Source organism: Camellia sinensis, chromosome 2, assembly GCF_055761805.1.
Source record: "Camellia sinensis isolate YWXY chromosome 2, ASM5576180v1, whole genome shotgun sequence".
NCBI classification, from domain to species: Eukaryota; Viridiplantae; Streptophyta; class Magnoliopsida; order Ericales; family Theaceae; genus Camellia; species Camellia sinensis.
Genome location: NC_138962.1, coordinates 9,996,767 through 10,017,747, shown reverse-complemented (window position 1 = coordinate 10,017,747; position 20,981 = coordinate 9,996,767).

Sequence of the window (20,981 nt, the reverse complement as noted above, 5' to 3'; positions counted from 1 at the left end):
ATTCAACTTCCATTTTTATTCAATTTACATTTTTATTAAACTGCCTTTTTTATTTATTTTCCAAATAGATCGTTAACGTATAGTGGTTTACTTAATGAACTTCTATTTTTATTTTTATTCAACTTCCTTTTTCATTCAAGTTTCTTTTCTACTCAACTTCCTTTTTTATTTAATTTCCAAATAGATCGTTAAGGTATAGTGGTTTCTGGATTGAACTTCCACTTTTAATTTTATGCAACTTTCATTTTTATTTTTAATCAACATCCAGTTTTGTTCAAATTACTTTTCTATTAAACTTCCTTTTTTATTTAATTTCCAAATAGACCGTTAAGGTATATTGGTTTCTTGAATGTACTTCCATTTTTAATTTTCTGCAACTTCCATTTTTATTTCAATTCAACTTCCATTTTTATTCAATTTACTTTTCTATTAAACTTCCTTTTTTATTTAATTTCCTAATGGATCGTTACGGTATAGTGGTTTCTTGAATGAACTTCCAATTTAAATTTTCTGTAACTTCCATTTTTATTTTTATTTGACTTCCATTTTTATTCAATTTACTTTTCAATTCAATTTCCTTTTTTTATTTAATTTCGAAATAGATCGTTAAGTTATAGTGTCTTCTGGATTGAACTTCCATTTTTAATTTTATGCAACTTTCATTTTTATTTTTATTCAACTTCCATTTTTATTCAATTTACTTTTTATTAAACTTCCATTTTTATTTAATTTCCAAATAGTTCGTTAAGCTATAGTGGTTTCTTGAATGAACTTTCATTTTTAATTTTCTGCAACTTCCATTTTTATTTTTATTCAACTTCCATTTTTATTCAAGTTATTTTTCAATTCAACTTCCTTTTTTATTTAATTCCCAAATAGATCGTAAAGGTATAGTGGTTTCTTGAATGAACTTCTATTTTTATTTTTATTTAACTTCTTTTTTTATTCAAGTTTCTTTTCTACTCAACTTCCTTTGTTATTTAATTTCCAAATAGATCGTTAAGGTATAGTGGTTTTCGGATTGAACTTCCATTGTTAATTTTAAGCAACTTTTATTTTTATTTATATTCAACTTCCTTTTTTATTCAATTTACTTTTCTATTAAACTTCCTTTTTTATTAAATTTCCAAATAGATCGTTATGGTATAGTGGTTTCTTGAATGAATTTTTATTTATAATTTTTTGCAACTTCTATTTTTATTTTTAATTAACTTCCAGTTTTCTTCAAATTACTTTTCTATTCAACTTCCTTTTTTTATTTAATTTCCAAATAGATCGTTAACGTATAGTGGTTTCTGGAATGAACTTCCATTTTTAATTTTATGCAACTTTCATTTTTATTTTTATTCAACTTCCATTTTTATTCAATTTACTTTTCTATTAGACTTCCTTTTTTACTTAATTTCCAAATAGATCGTTAAGGTATTGTGGTTTCTTGAATGAACTTCCATTTTTAATTTTATGCAACTTCCATTTTTATTTTTATTCAACTTCCATTTTTATTCAAGTTATTTTTCTATTCAACTTCCTTTTTTATTTAATTTCCAAATAGATCGTTAAGGTATAGTGGTTTCTTGAATGAACTTCCATTTTTAATTTTCTGCAACTTTCATTTTTATTTTTATTCAACTTCCTTTTTTATTCCAGTTTCTTTTCTACAGAACTTCTTTTTTTATTTAATTTCCAAATAGATCATTAAGGTATCGTGGTTTCTGGATTGAACATCCATTTTTAATTTTCTGCAACTTCCATTTTTATTTTTATTTAACTTCCATTTTTATTCAATTTACTTTTCTATTAAACTTCATTTTTTATTTTATTTCCGAATAGATCGTTAAGGTATAGTGGTTTCTTGAATGAACTTCCATTTTTAATTTTCTGCAACTTTCATTTTTATTTTTATTTAACTCCCTTTTTATTCCAGTTTCTTTTCTACACAACTTCCTTTTTTATTTAATTTCCAAATAGATCATTAAGGTATCGTGGTTTCTGGATTGAACTTCCATTTTTAATTTTCTGCAACTTCCATTTTTATTTTATTTAACTTCCATTTTTATTCAATTTACTTTTCTATTAAACTTCCTTTTTTATTTTATTTCCAAATAGATCGTTAAGGTATAGTGGTTTCTTGAATGAACTTCCAATTTTAATTTTCTGCAACTTCCGTTTTTATTTTTAATCCACTATCAATTTTATTCGTGTTATTTTTCTATTCAACTTGCTTTTTTATTTAATTTCCAAATTGATCGTTAAGGTATAGTGGTTTCTTGAATGAACTTCCATTTTTAATTTTCTGCAACTTCCATTTTTGTTTTTATTCAATTTACTTTTCTATTAAACTTCCTTTTTTATTTAATTTCCAAATAGATCGTTAAGGTATAGTGGTTTCTTGAATGAATTTTCATTTTTAATTTTCTGCAATTTCTATTTTTATTTTTAATTAACTTCCATTTTTCTTCATGTTACTTTTCTATTCAACTTCCTTTTTTTATTTAATTTCCACATAGATCGTTAACGTATAGTGGTTTTTGGATTGAACTTCCATTTTTAATTTTATGCAACTTTCATTTTTATTTTTATTCAACTTACATTTTTATTTAATTTACTTTTTTATTAAACTTCCTTTTTTATTTAATTTCCGAATAGATCGTTAAAGTATAGCGGTTTCTTGAATGAGCTTCCATTTTTAATTTTCTGCAACTTTCATTTTTTATTTTTATTCAACTACCATTTTTATTCAATTTACTTTTCTAGTAAACTTCCTTTTTTATTTAATTTCCCAATTGATCGTTAAGGTATGATGGTTTCTTGAATGAATTTTCATTTTTAATTTTCGGCAACTTCCATTTTTATTTTTAATTAACTTCCAATTTTCTTCAAGTTACTTTTCTACTGAACTTCCTTTTTTATTTAATTTCCAAATAGATCGTTAACGTATAGTCTTTTCTGGAATGAACTTCCATTTTTAATTTTATGCAACTTTCATTTTTATTTTTATTCAACTTCCATTTTATAGCGACCCAGGTCTTTTCCCATTTGATTATTGTATCCGGACTGTTCCGTAGATTTTGTCATTGTATAATTGTTGTTGTTGTTGTTGTTCCTTATTTTCTCATTTGGAATTATAGGATGTGTTGGGCAGGTTTGTTTCAGGTTGGTTGGGTTTAGAAACCAAGAGTTGCTGTCCAGGTTTTTGGTTCTTCGCTCGAGCGAGGAGTTGTTCGCTCGAGCGAGAGGTAGTGTTTGATTTGGACCTGTAGCTGTGCATTCTTGGCTCGAGCGAGCTTTTCTTCGCTCGAGCGAGTTAGTTCATCCTTCGCTCGAGCTATAGTTCCTTCGCTCGAGCGTGTGTCTGGGTTCAGACCTGAGGGTTTGAGTTCTTCGCTCGACCGAGCTTTCTTTCGCTCGAGCGAGCATTTGAGTTGTTGGCTCGAGCGTAGTTTCTCTGTGTCTGGTCGCTCGAGCGACCAAGTCTTCGCTCAAGCGAGCCTGTCCAGTTTATATACACAGCAGCGGGATTTGATCAGTCTTTTTCATTTTCTTTTGATTCCAAACCCTAGGTCCGACTTCTCTCTCTCCCTACTCACCTTCTTTCTTAGATTTGATCCACTTAGGGTGTGTTTCTACCCTAGATCCTTCATTAAAAAGATAGAGTGAGGCAAGGGCTACCATTTAATCTGAGCATTTGGCGATTTGGAGCACTTTGGTATTTGGGCACTCATCTCTTTCTTCACCTTTTGGGTTGTTTTCTTTGAGGTAGGGATTTCCTACTCCATCTTATAGGTTTTGTTCTAAGTTTTGGTAATTTGATATGTTGGGAATACTTGGGTAAATTTTGGGAAAAACCCTAGTTGTATTATTGAATTAATTTGTATAAGTAATTCATGGAATTGGGAAAAGAGGGTTAAATTCACGGAATTGGGGAATTTATTGATTAAATGGCATAATTGGGTAATTGGTATCATTTGTCCATTGAATTGTTGACATGGTTATTTTCAGTTTAGAAATAACTGTTTTGGGCTATCGGTGGAGGATAGTCGTGATTGTTGTAGACAGTGCATGTGAATTAGGAATAACTGAAACTAATCACATTGGTTAAGTCATTAATTTTGACTGTGGCATTGATACAGATAATACGTGTATTGATTGAGCATTGCATTTGCATACATTGTTTGTGTGTGGGAGGAGATAGGGGATGTACTCCACGGTTTAGGGGAAGATAGGGGATGGACCTCTAAACCGGATTTTGTTTGGGAGGAGATAGGGGATGGACTCCATTAGCATCACTATGTGTGCTTATTTATATAGAAGTGTTTTATTGATACAGCACTAAAATGTGTATCAATCTGGAAGTATGAAGTGTTTGATTTGAGCTTGAGTCTCATTTGTTGTTAATATTGGAAGGATGTGAATATGATATATGTGATTTCACTGTTATAAGATTGGCCAGGTTCTGAGCCATGTTGATAAAACTGGAAAGTAAAACGTATCTTTGGCAATAATGTCATGAGTCTGTAAAATGAAGTAATTGATTATTTTGGTTAACCATCTGTTGAATGCTATTGCTTTATTCATTGCTTATATGTGGTTTAGTATATTTCTACTGGGCTGTGGCTCACCCTATATGGGAACATCATTTTCAGGTTCAGGTGATAAACTACCTCCAAGGACTTAGCTTGGGAGGGTTTGGCTTCTGGATTGGAGAAGACTACCTTTAGTTAATTGTCTTTAATTATTATTACATGTAAACATTCAAGCCTAGGGCTTTTCTTGTATTGAGTTAGAACTCATATTTTTGTATCCAAGTGTTGGCTTGGAAAGATGTAAGCCTGTAGGGCATTTTATTTGATGTTACGTGTAATGCTTTATTTAGTAATACTCTGATGAATGAATTAATATATATTGTCTTCTTTAAATAATGCCTGTCTATGATATATATATATAATGGGTTAATTTTTAGGGCGTTACACATTTTTATTCAATTTACTTTTCTATTAAACTTCGTTTTTTTATTTAATTTCCAAATAGATCGTTATGGTATAGCGGTTTCTTGAATGAACTTCCAATTTTAATTTTCTGCAACTTCCATTTTTAATTTTATGCAACTTTCACAATTATTTTTATTCAACTTCCATTTTTATTCAATTTACTTTTCTACTAAACTTCCTTTTTTATTTAATTTTCAAGTAGATCGTTAAGGTATAGTAGTTTCTTGAATGAACTTCCAATTTTAATTTTCTGCAACTTCCATTTTTATTTCTATTCAACTTCTTTTTTTATTCAAGTTTCTTTTCTATTAAACTTCCTTTTTTATTTAATTTCCAAATAGATCGTTAAGGTATAGTGGTTTCTTGAATGAACTTCCATTTTTAATTTTCTGCAAATTCCATTTTTATTTTTATTCCACTTCCATTTTATTTCAAGTTATTTTTCTATTGAACTTCCGTTTTTATTTAATTTCCAAATAGATCGTTAACGTATACTGGTTTCTGGAATGAACTTCCATTTTTAATTTTATGCAACTTTTATTTTTATTTTTTTTCCACTTCCATTTTTATTCAATTAACTCTTTTATTTAACTTCCTTTTCTATTTAATTTATAAAATAGATCGTTAAGGTATAGTGGTTTCTTGAATGAACTTCCATTTCTAATTTTCTGCAACTTTCATTTCTATTTTTACTCAACTTCCTTTCTTATTTAATTTCCAAATAGATCGTTAAGGTATGGTGGTTTCTGGAATGAATTTCCAATTTTAATTTTCTGCAACTTCCATTTTTATTTTTAATTAACTTCCAATTTTCTTCAAGTTACTTTTCTACACTGCTTCCTTTTTTATTTAATTTCAAAATAGATCGTCAACGTATAGTGGTTTTTGGAATGAACTTCCATTATTAATTTTATGCAACTTTCACTTTTATTTTTATTCAACTTCCATTTTTATTCAATTTACTTTTCTACTAAACTTCATTTTTTATTTAATTTCAAAATAGATCGTTAAGGTATAGTGGTTTCTTGAATGAACTTCCATTTTTAATTTTCTGGAACTACCATTTTTTTTTTATTCAACTTCCATTTTTTTCAAATTATTTTTCTATTCAACTTCTTTTTTTATTTAATTTCCAAACAGATCGTTATGGTATAGTGTTTCTTGAATGAACTTCCATTTTTAATTTTCTGCAACTTTCATTTTTTTTTATTCAACTTCCATTTTTATTCAATTTACTTTTCTATTAAACTTTGTTTTTTTATTTAATTTCCAAATAGATCGTTAAGGTATGGTGGTTTGTTGAATGAATTTTCATTTTTAATTTTCTGCAATTTCTATTTTTATTTTTAATTAACTTTCATTTTTCTTCAAGTTACTTTTCTATTCAACATCCTGTTTTATTTAATTTCCAAATAGATCGTTAAGGTATAGTGGTTTCTGGAATGAACTTCCATTTTTAATTTTATGCAACTTTCATTTTTATTTTTATTTGACTTCCATTTTTATTCAATTTATTTTTTATTAAACTTCCTTTTTTATTTAATTTCCCAATAGATTGTTAGGGTATAGTGCTTTCTTGAATGAACTTCCATTTTTAATTTTCTGGAACTTCCATTTTTTTAATTCAACTTCTATTTTTATTCAAGTTATTTTTCTATTCAACTTCTTTTTTTATTTAATTTCCAAATAGATCGTTAAGGAATAGTGGTTTCTTGAATGAACTTCCATTTTTAATTTTCTGCAACTTTCATTCTTATTTTTATTTAACTTCCTTTTTTATTCAAGTTTCTTTTCTACTCAACTTCCTGTTTTATTTAATTTCCAAATAGATCGTTAAGGTATAGTGGTTTTTGGATTGAACTTCCATCTTAATTTTATGCAACATTAATTTTTATTTTCATTCAACTTCCATTTTTATTCAATTTACTTTTCTATTCAACTTCCTTTTTTATTTAATTTCCAAATAGATCGTTAAGGTATAACGGTTTCTGGATTGACCTTCCTTTTTTAATTTTATGCAAATTTGACTTTTATTTTTATTGAACTTCCATTTTTATTCAATTTGCTATTCTATTAGACTTCCTTTTTTATTTAATTTCCAAATAGATCGTTAAGGTATTGTGGTTTCTTGAATGAACTTCCATTTTTAATTTTATGCAACTTCCATTTTTATTTTTATTCAACTTCCATTTTTATTCAAGTTATTTTTCTATTCAACTTCCTTTTTTATTTAATTTCCAAATAGATCGTTAAGGCATAGTGGTTTCTTGAATGAACTTCCATTTTTAATTTTCTGCAACTTCCATTTTTATTTTTATTTAACTTCCTTTTTTATTCCAGTTTCTTTTCTACTCAACTTCCTTTTTTATTTAATTTCCAAATAGATCATTAAGGTATCGTGGTTTCTAGATTGAACTTCCATTTTTAATTTTCTGCAACTTCCATTATTATTTTTATTCAACTTCCATTTTTATTCAATTTACTTTTCTATTAAACATCCTTTTTTTATTTTATTTCCAAATAGATTGTTAAGGTAAAGTGGTTTCTTGAATGAACTTGCAATTTTAATTTTCTGCAACTTCCGTTTTTATTTTTATTCCACTTCCATTTTTATTCATGTTATTTTTCTATTCAACTCGATTTTTTATTCAATTTTCAAATTGATCGTTAAGGTATAGTGGTTTCGTGAATGAACTTCCATTTTTAATTTTCTGCAACATCCATTTTTATTTTTATTCAATTTCCATTTTTATTCAATTTACTTTTCTATTAAACTTCCCTTTTTATTTAATTTCTAAATAGATCGTTAAGGTATAGTGGTTTCTTGAATGAACTTCCATTTTTAATTTTCTGCAACTTTCACTTTTATTTTTATTCGACTTCCATTTTTATTCAATTTACTTTTCTATTCAACTTTCTTTTTTATTTTGTTTCCAAATAGATCGTTAAGGTATAGCGGTTTCAGGATTGAACTTCCATTTTTAATTTTATGCAACTTTCACTATTATTTTTACTGAACTTCCATTTTTATTCAATTTACGTTTCTATTAAACTGCATTTTTTATTTAATTTCCAAATAGATCGTTAAGCTATAGTGGTTTCTTGAATGAACTTCCATTTTTAATTTTATGCAACTTCCATTTTTATTTTCATTCAACTTCCATTTTTATTCAAGTTATTTTTCTATTCAACTTGCCTTTTTATTTAATTTCCAAATTGATCGTTCAGGTATAGTGGTTTCTTGAATGAACTTTCATTTTTAATTTTCTGCAACTTCCGTTTTTATTTTAATTCAATTTCCATTTTTATTCAATTTACTTTTCTATTAAACTTCCTTTTTTATTTAATTTCCAAGTAGATCGTTAAGGTATAGTGGTTTCTTGAATGAACTTCCATTTTTAATTTTCTGCGACTTTCACTTTTATTTTTATTCGACTTCCATTTTAATTCAATTTACTTTTCTATTAAACTTCCTTTTTTATTTTATTTCTAAATAGATCGTTAAGGTATAGTGGTTTCATGAATGAACTTCCAACTTTAATTTTCTGGAACTTCCATTTTTATTTTTATTCCACTTCCATTTTTATTCATGTTATTTTTCTATTCAACTTACTTGTTTATTTAATTTCCAAATAGATCGTTAAGGTATAGTGGTTTCTTGAATGAACTTCCATTTTTAATTTTCTGCAACTTCCGTTTTTATTTTTATTCCACTTCCATTTTTATTCATGTCATTTTTCTATTCAACTTGCTTTTTTATTTAATTTCCAAATTGATCGTTCAGGTATAGTGGTTCCTTGAGTGAACTTCCCTTTTTAATTTTCTGCAACTTCCATTTTTATTTTTATTCAATTTCCATTTTTTTCAATTTACTTTTCTATTAAACTTCCTTTTTTATTTAATTTCCAAGTAGATCGTTAAGGTATAGTGGTTTCTTGAATGAACTTCCATTTTTAATTTTCTGCAACTTTCACTTTTATTTTTATTCGACTTCCATTTTCATTCAATTTACTTTTCTATTAAACTTCCTTTTTTATTTTATTTCCAAATAGATCATTTAGGTATAGTGGTTTCATGAATGAACTTCCAACTTTAATTTTCTGGAACTTCCGTTTTTATTTTTATTCCACTTCCATTTTTATTCATGTTATTTCTCTATTCAACTTGTTTTTTTATTTAATTTCCAAATTGATCGTTAAGATATAGTGGTGTCCTGAATGAACTTCCATTTTTAATTTTCTGCAACTTCCATTTTTATTTTTATTCAATTTCCATTTTTATTCAATTTACTTTTCTATTAAACTTCCTTTTTTATTTAATTTCCAAATAGATCGTTGAGGTATAGGGGTTTCTTTAATGAACTTCCATTTTTAATTTTCTGCAACTTTCACTTTTTTTTTTATTCGACTTCAATTTTTATTCAATTTACTTTTCTATTCAACTTCCTTTTTTATTTAATTTCCAAAAAGATCGTTAAGGTATAGCGGTTTCTGGATTGAACTTCCTTTTTTATTTTTATGCAACTTTCACTTTTATTTTTATTGAACTTTCATTTTTATTCAATTTACTTTTCTATTAAACTTCCTTTTTTATTTAATTTCCAAATTGATCGTTCAGGTATAGTGGTTTCTTGAATGAATTTCCAATTTTAATTTTATGCAACTTCCATTTTTATTTTCATTCAACTTCCATTTTTATTCAAGTTATTTTTCTATTCAACTTCCTTTTTTATTTAATTTCCAAATAGATCATTAAGGTATAGTGGTTTCTTGAATGAACTTCCATTTTTTATTTTCTGCAACTTCCGTTTTTATTTTTGTTCCACTTCCATTTTTATTTATGTCATTTTTCTATTCAACTTGCTTTTTTATTTAATTTCCAAATTGATCGTTCAGGTATAGTGGTTTCTTGAATGAACTTCCATTTTTAATTTTCTGCAACTTCCATTTTTATTTTTATTCAACTTCCATTTCTATTCAATTTACTTTTCTATTAAACTTCTTTTTTTATTTTATTTCCAAATAGATCGTTAAGGTATAGTGGTTTCTTGAATGAACTTCCAATTTTAATTTTCTGCAACTTCCGTTTTTATTTTTATTCCACTTCCATTTTTATTCATGTTATTTTTCTACTCAACTTGTTTTTTTATTTAATTTCCAAATTGATCGTTCAGGTATAGTGGTTTCTTGAATGAACTTCCATTTTTAATTTTCTGCAACTTCCATTTTTATTCAATTTACTTTTCTATTAAACTTCCTTTTTATTTAATTTCCAAATAGATCGTTAAGGTATAGTGGTTTCTTGAATGAACTTCCATTTTTAATTTTCTGCAACTTTCACTTTTATTTTTATTCGACTTCTATTTTTATTCAATTTACTTTTCTATTAAACTTCCTTTTTTATTTAATTTCCAAATAGATCGTTAAGGTATAGCGGTTTCTGGATTGAACTTCCTTTTTTAATTTTATGTAACTTTCTCTTTTATTTTTATTGACCTTCCATTTTTATTCAATATACTTTTCTATTAAACTTCCTTTTTTATTTAATTTCCAAATAGATCGTTAAGGTATTTTGGTTTCTTGAATGAACTTCCATTTTTAATTTTATGCAACTTCCATTTTTATTTTTTTTCAACTTCCATTTTTATTAAAGTTATTTTTCTATTCAACTTCCTTTTTTATTTAATTTCCAAATCGATCGTTAAGGTATAGTGGTTTCTTGAATGAACTTCCATTTTTAATTTTCTGCAACTTTCATTTTTATTTTTATTTAACTTCCTTTTTTATTCAAGTTTCTTTTCTACTCAACTTCCTTTTTTATTTAATTTCCAAATAGATCATTAAGGTATAGGGGTTTCTGCATTGAACTTCCATTTTCAATTTTCTGCTACTTCCATTTTTATTTTTATTCAACTTCCATTTTTATTCAGTTTACATTTCTATTAAACTTCCTTTTTTATTTAATTTCCAAATTGATCGTTAAGGTATAGTGGTTTCTTGAATGAATTTCTATTTTTAATTTTCTGCAACTTCCATTTTTATTTTTATTCAATTTCCATTTTTCTTCAATTTACTTTTCTATTAAACTTCCTTTTTTATTTAATTTCCAAATAGATCGTTAAGGTATAGTGGTTTTTTTAATGAACTTCCATTTTTAATTTTCTGCAACTTTCACTTTTATTTTTATTCGACTTCCATTTTTATTCAATTTACTATTCTATTAAACTTCCTTTTTTATTTAATTTCCAAAAAGATCATTAAGGTATAGCGGTTTCTAGATTGAACTTCCTTTTTTAATTTTATGCAACTTTCACTTTTATTTTTATTGAACTTCCATTTTTATTCAATTTACTTTTCTATTAAACTTCCTTTTTTATTTAATTTTCTAATAGATCGTTAACGTATTTTGGTTTCTTGAATGAACTTCCATTTTTAATTTTCTGCAACTTCCATTTTTATTTTTATTCAATTTCCATTTTTATTCAATTTACTTTTCTATTAAACTTAATTTTTTATTTATTTTCCAAGTAGATCGTTAAGGTATAGTGGTTTCTTGAAGGAACTTCCATTTTTAATTTTCTGCAACTTTCACTTTTATTTTTATTCGACTTCCATTTTTATTCAATTTACTTTTCTATTCAACTTCCTTTTTTATTTCATTTCCAAAAAGATCGTTAAGGTATAGCGGTTTCTGGATTGAACTTCCTTTTTTATTTTTATGCAACTATCACTTTTATTTTTATTGAACTTTCATTTTTATTCAATTTACTTTTCTATTAAACTTCCTTTTTTATTTAATTTCCAAATTGATCGTTCAGGTATAGTGGTTTCTTGAATGAATTTCCATTTTTAATTTTATGCAACTTCCATTTTTATTTTCATTCAACTTCCATTTTTATTCAAGTTATTTTTCCATTCAACTTCCTTTTTTATTTAATTTCCAAATAGATCATTAAGGTATAGTGGTTTCTTGAATGAACTTCCATTTTTAATTTTCTGCAACTTCCGTTTTTATTTTTGTTCCACTTCCATTTTTATTTATGCCATTTTTCTATTCAACTTGCTTTTTTATTTAATTTCCAAATTGACCGTTCAGGTATAGTGGTTTCTTGAATGAACTTCCATTTTTAATTTTCTGCAACTTCCATTTTTATTTTTACTCAACTTCCATTTCTATTCAATTTACTTTTCTATTAAACTTCCTTTTTTTTTTATTTCCAAATAGATCGTTAATGTATAGTGGTTTCTTGAATGAACTACCAATTTTAATTTTCTTCAACTTCCGTTTTTATTTTTATTCCACTTCCATTTTTATTCATGTTATTTTTCTACTCAACTTGTTTTTTTATTTAATTTCCAAATTGATCGTTCAGGTATAGTGGTTTCTTGAATGAACTTCCATTTTTAATTTTCTGCAACTTCCATTTTTATTGAATTTACTTTTCTATTAAACTTCCTTTTTATTTAATTTCCAAATAGATCGTTAAGGTATAGTGGTTTCTTGAATGAACTACCATTTTTAATTTTCTGCAACTTTCACTTTTATTTTTATTCGACTTCCATTTTTATTCAATTTACTTTTCTATTAAACTTCCTTTTTTATTTAATTTCCAAATAGATCGTTAAGGTATAGCGGTTTCTGGATTGAACTTCCTTTTTTAATTTTATGCAACTTTCTCTTTTATTTTTATTGAACTTCCATTTTTATTCAATATACTTTTCTATTAAACTTCCTTTTTTATTTAATTTCCAAATAGATCGTTAAGGTATTTTGGTTTCTTGAATGAACTTCCATTTTTATTTTTCTGCAACTTTCATTTTTATTTTTATTTAACTTCCTTTTTTATTCAAGTTTCTTTTCTACTCAACTTCCTTTTTTATTTAATTTCCAAATAGATCGTTATGGTATAGGGGTTTCTGCATTGAACTTCCATTTTCAATTTTCTGCAACTTCCATTTTTATTTTTATTCAACTTCCATTTTTATTCAATTTACATTTCTATTAAACTTCCTTTTTTATTTAATTTCCAAATTGATCGTTAAGGTATAGTGGTTTCTTGAATGAACTTCTATTTTTAATTTTCTGCAACTTCCATTTTTATTTTTATTCAATTTCCATTTTTATTCAATTTACTTTTCTATTAAACTTCCTTTTTTATTTAATTTCCAAATAGATCGTTAAGGTATAGTGGTTTTTTTAATGAACTTCCATTTTTAATTTTCTGCAACTTTCACTTTTATTTTTATTCGACTTCCATTTTTATTCAATTTACTTTTCTATTAAACTTCCTTTTTTATTTAATTTCCAAAAAGATCATTAAGGTATAGCGGTTTCTGGATTGAACTTCTTTTTTTAATTTTATGCAACTTTCACTTTTATTTTTATTGAACTTCCATTTTTATTCAATTTACTTTTCTATTAAACATCCTTTTTTATTTAATTTCCAAATAGATCGTTAACGTATTTTGGTTTCTTGAATGAACTTCCATTTTTAATTTTCTGCAACTTCCATTTTTATTTTTATTCAATTTACTTTTCTATTAAACTTAATTTTTTATTTATTTTCCAAGTAGATCGTTAAGGTATAGTGGTTTCTTGAAGGAACTTCCATTTTTAATTTTCTGCAACTTTCACTTTTATTTTTATTCGACTTCCATTTTTATTCAGTTTACTTTTCTATTCAACTTCCTTTTTTATTTAATTTCCAAAAAGATCGTTAAGGTATAGCAGTTTCTGGATTGAACTTCCTTTTTTATTTTTATGCAACTTTCACTTTAATTTTTATTGAACTTCCATTTTTATTCATGTTATTTTTCTATTCAACTTGCTTTTTTATTTAATTTCCAAATTGATCGTTCAGGTATAGTAGTTTCTTGAATGAACTTCCATTTTTAATTTTCTGCAACTTCCACTTTTATTTTTATTCAATTTCCATTTTTATTCAATTTACTTTTCTATTAAACTTCCTTTTTTATTTAACTTCCAAATAGATCGTTAAGGGATAGTGGTTTCTTGAATGAACTTCCATTTTTAATTTTCTGCAACTTTTACTTTTATTTTTATTCGACTTCCATTTTTATTCAATTTACTTTTCTATTAAACTTCCTTTTTTATTTAATTTTCAAATAGATCGTTAAGGTATGGCAGTTTCTGGATTGAACTTCCTTTTTTAATTTTATGCAACTTTCACTTTTATTTTTATTGAACTTCCATTTTTATTCAATTTACTTTTCTATTAAACTTCCTTTTTTATTTAATTTCCAAAGAGATCGTTAAGGTATTTTGGTTTCTTGAATGAACTTCCATTTTTAATTTTCTGCAACTTCCATTTTTATTTTTAGTCAATTTCCATTTTTATTCAATTTACTTTTCTATTAAACTTCCTTTTTTATTTAATTTCCATGTAGATCGTTAAGGTATAGTGGTTTCTTGAATGAACTTCCATTTTTAATTTTCGGCAACTTTCACTTTTATTTTTATTCGACTTCCATTTTTATTCAATTTACTTTTCTATTAAACTAACTTTTTTATTTTATTTCCAAATAGATCATTAAGGTATAGTTGTTTCTGCATTGAACTTCCATTTTTAATTTTCTGCAACTTCCATTTTTATTTTTATTCTACTTCCATTTTTATTCAATTTACTTTTCTATTAAACTTCCTTTTTTATTTTATTTCCAAACAGATCGTTAAGGTATAGTGGTTTCTTGAATGAACTTCCAATTTTAATTTTCTGCAACTTCCTTTTTTATTTTTATTCCACTTCCATTTTTATTAATGTTATTTTTCTATTCAACTTGCTTTTTTATTTAATTTCCAAATTGATCGTTCAGGTATAGTGGTTTCTTGAATGAACTTCCATTTTTAATTTTCTGCAACTTCCATTTTTATTTTTAGTCAATTTCCATTTTTATTCAATTTACTTTTCTATTAAACTTCCTTTTTTATTTAATTTCCAAAAAGATCAGTAAGGTATAGTGGTTTCTTGAATGAACTTCCGTTTGTAATTTTCTGCAACTTCCATTTTTATTTTCATTTAACTTCCTTTTTTATTCAAGTTTCTTTTCTACTCAACTTCCTTTTTTATTTAATTTCCAAATAGATCGTTATGGTATAGTGGTTTCTTGAATGAACTTCCATTTTTAATTTTCTGCAACGTCCATTTTTATTTTTATTTAACTTCCTTTTTTATTCAAGTTTCTTTTCTACTCAACTTCCTTTTTTATTTAATTTCCAAATAGATCATTAAGGTCCAGTGGTTTCTGCATTGAACTTCCATTTTTAATTTTCTGCAACTTCCATTTTTATTTTTATTCAACTTCCATTTTTATTCAATTTACTTTTCTATTAAACTTCCTTTTTTATTTAATTTTCAAATTGATCGTTAAGGTATAGTGGTTTCTTGAATGAACTTCCATTTTTAATTTTCGACAACTTCCATTTTTATTTTTATTCAATTTCCATTTTTATTCAATTTACTTTTCTATTAAACTTCCTTTTTTATTTAATTTTCAAATAGATCGTTAAGGTATAGTGGTTTCTTTAATGAACTTCCATTTTTAATTTTCTGCAACTTTCACTTTTATTTTTATTCGACTTCCATTTTTATTCAATTTACTTTTCTATTCAACTTCCTTTTTTATTTAATTTCCAAAAAGATCGTTAAGGTATAGCGGTTTCTGGATTGAACTTCCTTTTTTATTTTTATGCAACTTTCACTTTAATTGTTATTGAACTTCCATTTTTATTCAATTTACTTTTCTATTAAACTTCCTTTTTTATTTAATTTCCAAATTGATCGTTCAGGTATACTGGTTTCTTGAATGAATTTCCATTTTTAGTTTTATGCAACTTCCATTTTTATTTTCATTCAACTTCCATTTTTATTCAAGTTATTTTTCTATTCAACTTCCTTTTTTATTTAATTTCCAAATAGATCGTTAAGGTATAGTGGTTTCTTGAATGAACTTCCATTTTTAATTTTCTGCAACTTCCATTTTTATTTATATTTAACTTACTTTTTTATTCAAGTTTCTTTTCTACTCAACTTCCTTTTTTATTTAATTTCCAAATAGATCATTAAGGTATAGTGGTTTCTGCATTGAACTTCCATTTTTAATTTTTTGCAACTTCCATTTTTATTTTTATTCTACTTCCATTTTTATTCAATTTACTTTTCTATTAAACTTCCTTTTTTATTTAATTTCCAAATTGATCGTTCAGGTATAGTGGTTTCTTAAATGAATTTCCATTTTTAGTTTTATGCAACTTCCATTTTTATTTTCATTCAACTTCCATTTTTTTTCAAGTTATTTTTCTATTCAACTTCCTTTTTTATTTAATTTCCAAATAGATCGTTAAGGTATAGTGGTTTCTTGAATGAACTTCCATTTTTAATTTTCTGCAACTTCCATTTTTATTTATATTTAACTTACTTTTTTATTCAAGTTTCTTTTCTACTCAACTTCCTTTTTTATTTAATTTCCAAATAGATCATTAAGGTATAGTGGTTTCTGCATTGAACTTCCATTTTTAATTTTTTGCAACTTCCATTTTTATTTTTATTCTACTTCCATTTTTATTCAATTTACTTTTCTATTAAACTTCTTTTTTAATTTTATTTCCAAATAGATCGTTAAGGTTCAGTGGTTTCGTGAATGAACTTCCAATTTTAATTTTCTGCAACTTCCGTTTTTATTTTTATTCCACTTCCATTTTTGTTCATGTTATTTTTCGATTCGACATGTTTTTTTATTTAATTTCCAAATTGATCGTTCAGGTATAGTGGTTTCTTGAATGAACTTCCATTTTTAATTTTCTGCAACTTCCATTTTTATTTTTATTCAATTTCCATTTTAATTCAATTTACTTTTCTATTAAACTTCCTTCTTTATTTAATTTCCAAATAGATCGTTAAGGTATAGTGGTTTCATGAATGAACTTCCATTTTTTTTTTTCTGCAACTTTCACTTTTATTTTTACTCGACTTCCATTTTTATTCAATTTACTTTTCTATTAAATTTCCTTTTTTATTTAATTTCCAAATAGATCGTTAAGGTATAGTGGTTTCTGGATTAAACTTCCTTTTTTAATTTTATGCAACTTTCACTTTTATTTTTATTGAACTTCCATTTTTATTCAATTTACTTTTCTATTAAACTTCCTTTTTTATTTAATTTCCAAATAGATCGTTAAGGTATTGTGGTTTCTTGAATGAACTTCCATTTTTAATTTTCTGCAACTTTCGTTTTTATTTTTATTCCACTTCCATTTTTATTCATGTTATTTTTCTATTCAACTTGCTTTTTTATTTAATTTCCAAATTGATCGTTCAGGTATAGTGGTTTCTTGAATAAACTTCCATTTTTAATTTTCTGCAACTTTCATTTTTATTTTTATTCAATTTCCATTTTTATTCAATTTACTTTTCTATTAAACTTCCTTTTTAAATTAATTTCCAAATAGTTCGTAAAGGTATAGCGGTTTCTGGATTGAACTTCCTTTTTTAATTTTATGCAACTTTCACTTTTATTTTTATTGAACTTCCATTTTTATTCGATTTACATTTCTATTAAACTTCTTTTTTTATTTAATTTCCAAATAGATCGTTAAGGTATAGTGGTTTCTTGAATGAACTTCCATTTTTAATTTTATGCAACTTCCATTTTTATTTTCATTCGACTTCCATTTTTTTTCAAGTTATTTTTCTATTCAACTTCCTTTTTTATTTAATTTCCAAATAGATCGTTAAGGTATAGTGATTTCTTGAATGAACTTCCATTTTTAATTTTCTGCAATTTCCGTTTTTATTTTTGTTCCACTTCCATTTTTATTCATGTTATTTTTCTATTCAACTTGCTTTTTTATTTAATTTCCAAATTGATCGTTCAGGTATAGTGGTTTCTTGAATGAACTTCCATTTTTAATTCTCTGCAACTTCCGTTTTTATTTTTATTCAATTTACTTTTCTATTAAACTTCCATTTTTATTTAATTTCCAAATAGATCATTAAGGTATAGTAGTTTCTTGAATGAACTTCGATTTTTAATTTTCTGCAACTTCCACTTTTGTTTTTATTCGACTTCCATTTTTATTCAATTTACTTTTCTATTCAACTTCCTTTTTTATTTAATTTCCAAATAGATCGTTAAGATATAGTGGTTTCTGGATTGAACTTCCATTTTTAATTTTATGCAACTTTCACTTTTATTTTTATTAAACTTCCATTTTTATTCAATTTATTTTTCTGTTAAACTTCCTTTTTGATTTAATTTCCAAATAGATCGTTAAGGTATAGTGGTTTCTTAAATGAACTTCCATTTTTAATTTTCTGTGACTTCCATTTTTACTTTTATTCGACTTCCATTTTTATTGAAGTCATTTTTCTATTCAACTTCCTTTTTTATTTAATTTCCAAATACATCGTTGAGGTATAGTGGTTTCTGGATTTAACTACCATTTTTAGTTTTATGGAACTTTCATTTTTATTCAATTTACTTTTCTATTAAACGTCCTATTTTATTTAATTTCCAAGTTGATCGTTAAGGTATAATGGTTTCTTTAATGAACTTCCATTTTTAATTTTCTGCAACTTCCATTTTTATTTTTATTCAACTTCCTTTTTTATTCAAGTTATTTTTCAATTCAACTTCCTTTTTCATTTAATTTCCAAATAGGTCGTTAAGGTATAGTGGTTTCTTGAATGAACTTTCATTTTTAATTTTCTCCAACTTCCATTTTTATTTTTATTTAACTTCCTTTTTTATTCAAGTTTCTTTTCTACTCAACTTCCTTTTTTATTTAATTTCCAAATAGATCATTAAGGTATAGTGGTTTCTGGATTGAACTTTCATTTTTAATTTTCTGCGACTTCCATTTTTATTTTTATTCAACTTCCATTTTTATTCAGTTTACTTTTCTATTAAACTTCCTTTTTTATTTTATTTCCAAATAGATCGTTAAGGTATAGTGGTTTCTTGGATGAACTTCTAATTTTAATTTTCTGCAACTTCCGTTTGTATTTTTATTCCACTTTATTTTTATTCATGTTATTTTTCTATTCAACTTGCTTTTTTATTTAATTTCCAAATTGATCGTTAAGGTGTAGTGGTTTCTTGAATGAACTTCCATTTTTAATTTTCTGCAACTTCCATTTTTATTTTTATTTAACTTCCTTTTTTATTCAAGTTTCTTTTCTACTCAACTTCCTTTTTTATTTAATTTCCAAATAGATCGTTATGGTATAGTGGTTTCTGGATTGAACTTCCAATTTTAATTTTCTGCAACTTCCATTTTTATTTTTATTCAACTTCCATTTTTATTCAAGTTTCTTTTCTACCCAACTTCCTTTTTTATTTAATTTCCAAATAGATCGGTAAGGTATAGTGGTTTCTGGATTGAACTTCTATTTTTAATTTTATGCAAGTTTCATTTTTATTTTCATTCAAATTCTATTTTTATTCAATTTACCTTTCTATTATACTTCCTTTTTTTATTTAATTTCCAAATAGATCGTTAAGGTATGGTGGTTTCTTGAATGAATTTTCATTTTTAATTTTTTGCAATTTCTATTTTTATTTTTAATTAACTTCCTTTTTTCTTCAAGTTACTTTTCTATTCAACTTTATTTTTTATTTAATTTCCAAATAGATCGTTAACGTATAGTGGTTTCTGGAATGAACTTCTATTTTTAATTTTATGCAACTTTCATTTTTATTTTTATTCAACTTCCATTTTTATTCAATTTACTTTTTTTATTAAACTTCCTTTTTTATTTTTATTCAACTTCCATTTTTATTCAATTTACTTATCTATTAAACTTCCTTTTTTATTTTATTTCCAAATAGATCGTTAAGGTATAGTGGTTTCTTGAATTAACTTCCAATTTTAATTTTCTGCAACTTCCATTTTTTATTTCTATTCAACTTCTTTTTTTATTCAAGTTACTTTTCAATTCAACATCCTTTTTTATTTAATTTCCAAATAGATTGTTAAGGTATAGTGGTTTCTGGATTGAACTACCATTTTTAATTTTATTCAACTTTCACTTTTATTTTTATTCAACATCATTTTTTGTAACGCCCTCAAAATAATAACATTAAACCCATCAATATAAACATACATTTATATACAAAAGATCCACATTTCCTCAACTCATCAGAGTACTTGTAACGCCCTCAGAATAATAACATTAAACCCAACAAATAAGACAAGCATTGATATGTAAAAGTTCCACATTCTTCCATTTATCAGAGTTCTATTACATAAGTATTACATGTTAACAACAAAAGCAAAATGCCCTACGGGCTTACAGCTTTCCAAGTTAACACTTGGTTACAACAAAAGAGTACTAACTCATACACGTTAAGCCCTTGGCTTGAGTTTACATGTAATACATTAAAAGTAAATCAACAAAAGTGTGCCCGCCTCTAGCCTCCCAAGCTATGTCCTTGGAGGTGGCATGCTACCTGCACTTGAAAATGATATTCCCATATAGGGTGAGCCACAGCCCAGTAGAAATACACTAAACCAACCATGAACAATGACTAAAATATTAGCAATTGATAGATGGCCAACACTGATACATTCACATAAATCACATATTTATGTCAACCGACTCATAAGTCCAAGTTACTTTTCATTTTCCCTTTTTCAACAGATAAGCATGTTAGCTCTATCGTTATTTCAACAGATATGTATAGAAACTGTATCCCACATTCACAGATAAGCATATGAGCTATATCCACATTCCTAACAGATATGTATAACAACAATATCCACATTCACAGATAAGCAAATAAGCTATATCCACATTCTACAACAGATATGTATATCAACAATATCCACAGATAAGCATATAAGCTATATCCACACTTCACAAAGATAAGCATATGAGCTCTATCTTCACTTTACTAGACAAGCATATGAGCTGTATCTACGGAGTTCATCCCCTATCTTCTCCCAACACTATCTGGTTTAGAGGTACATCCCCTA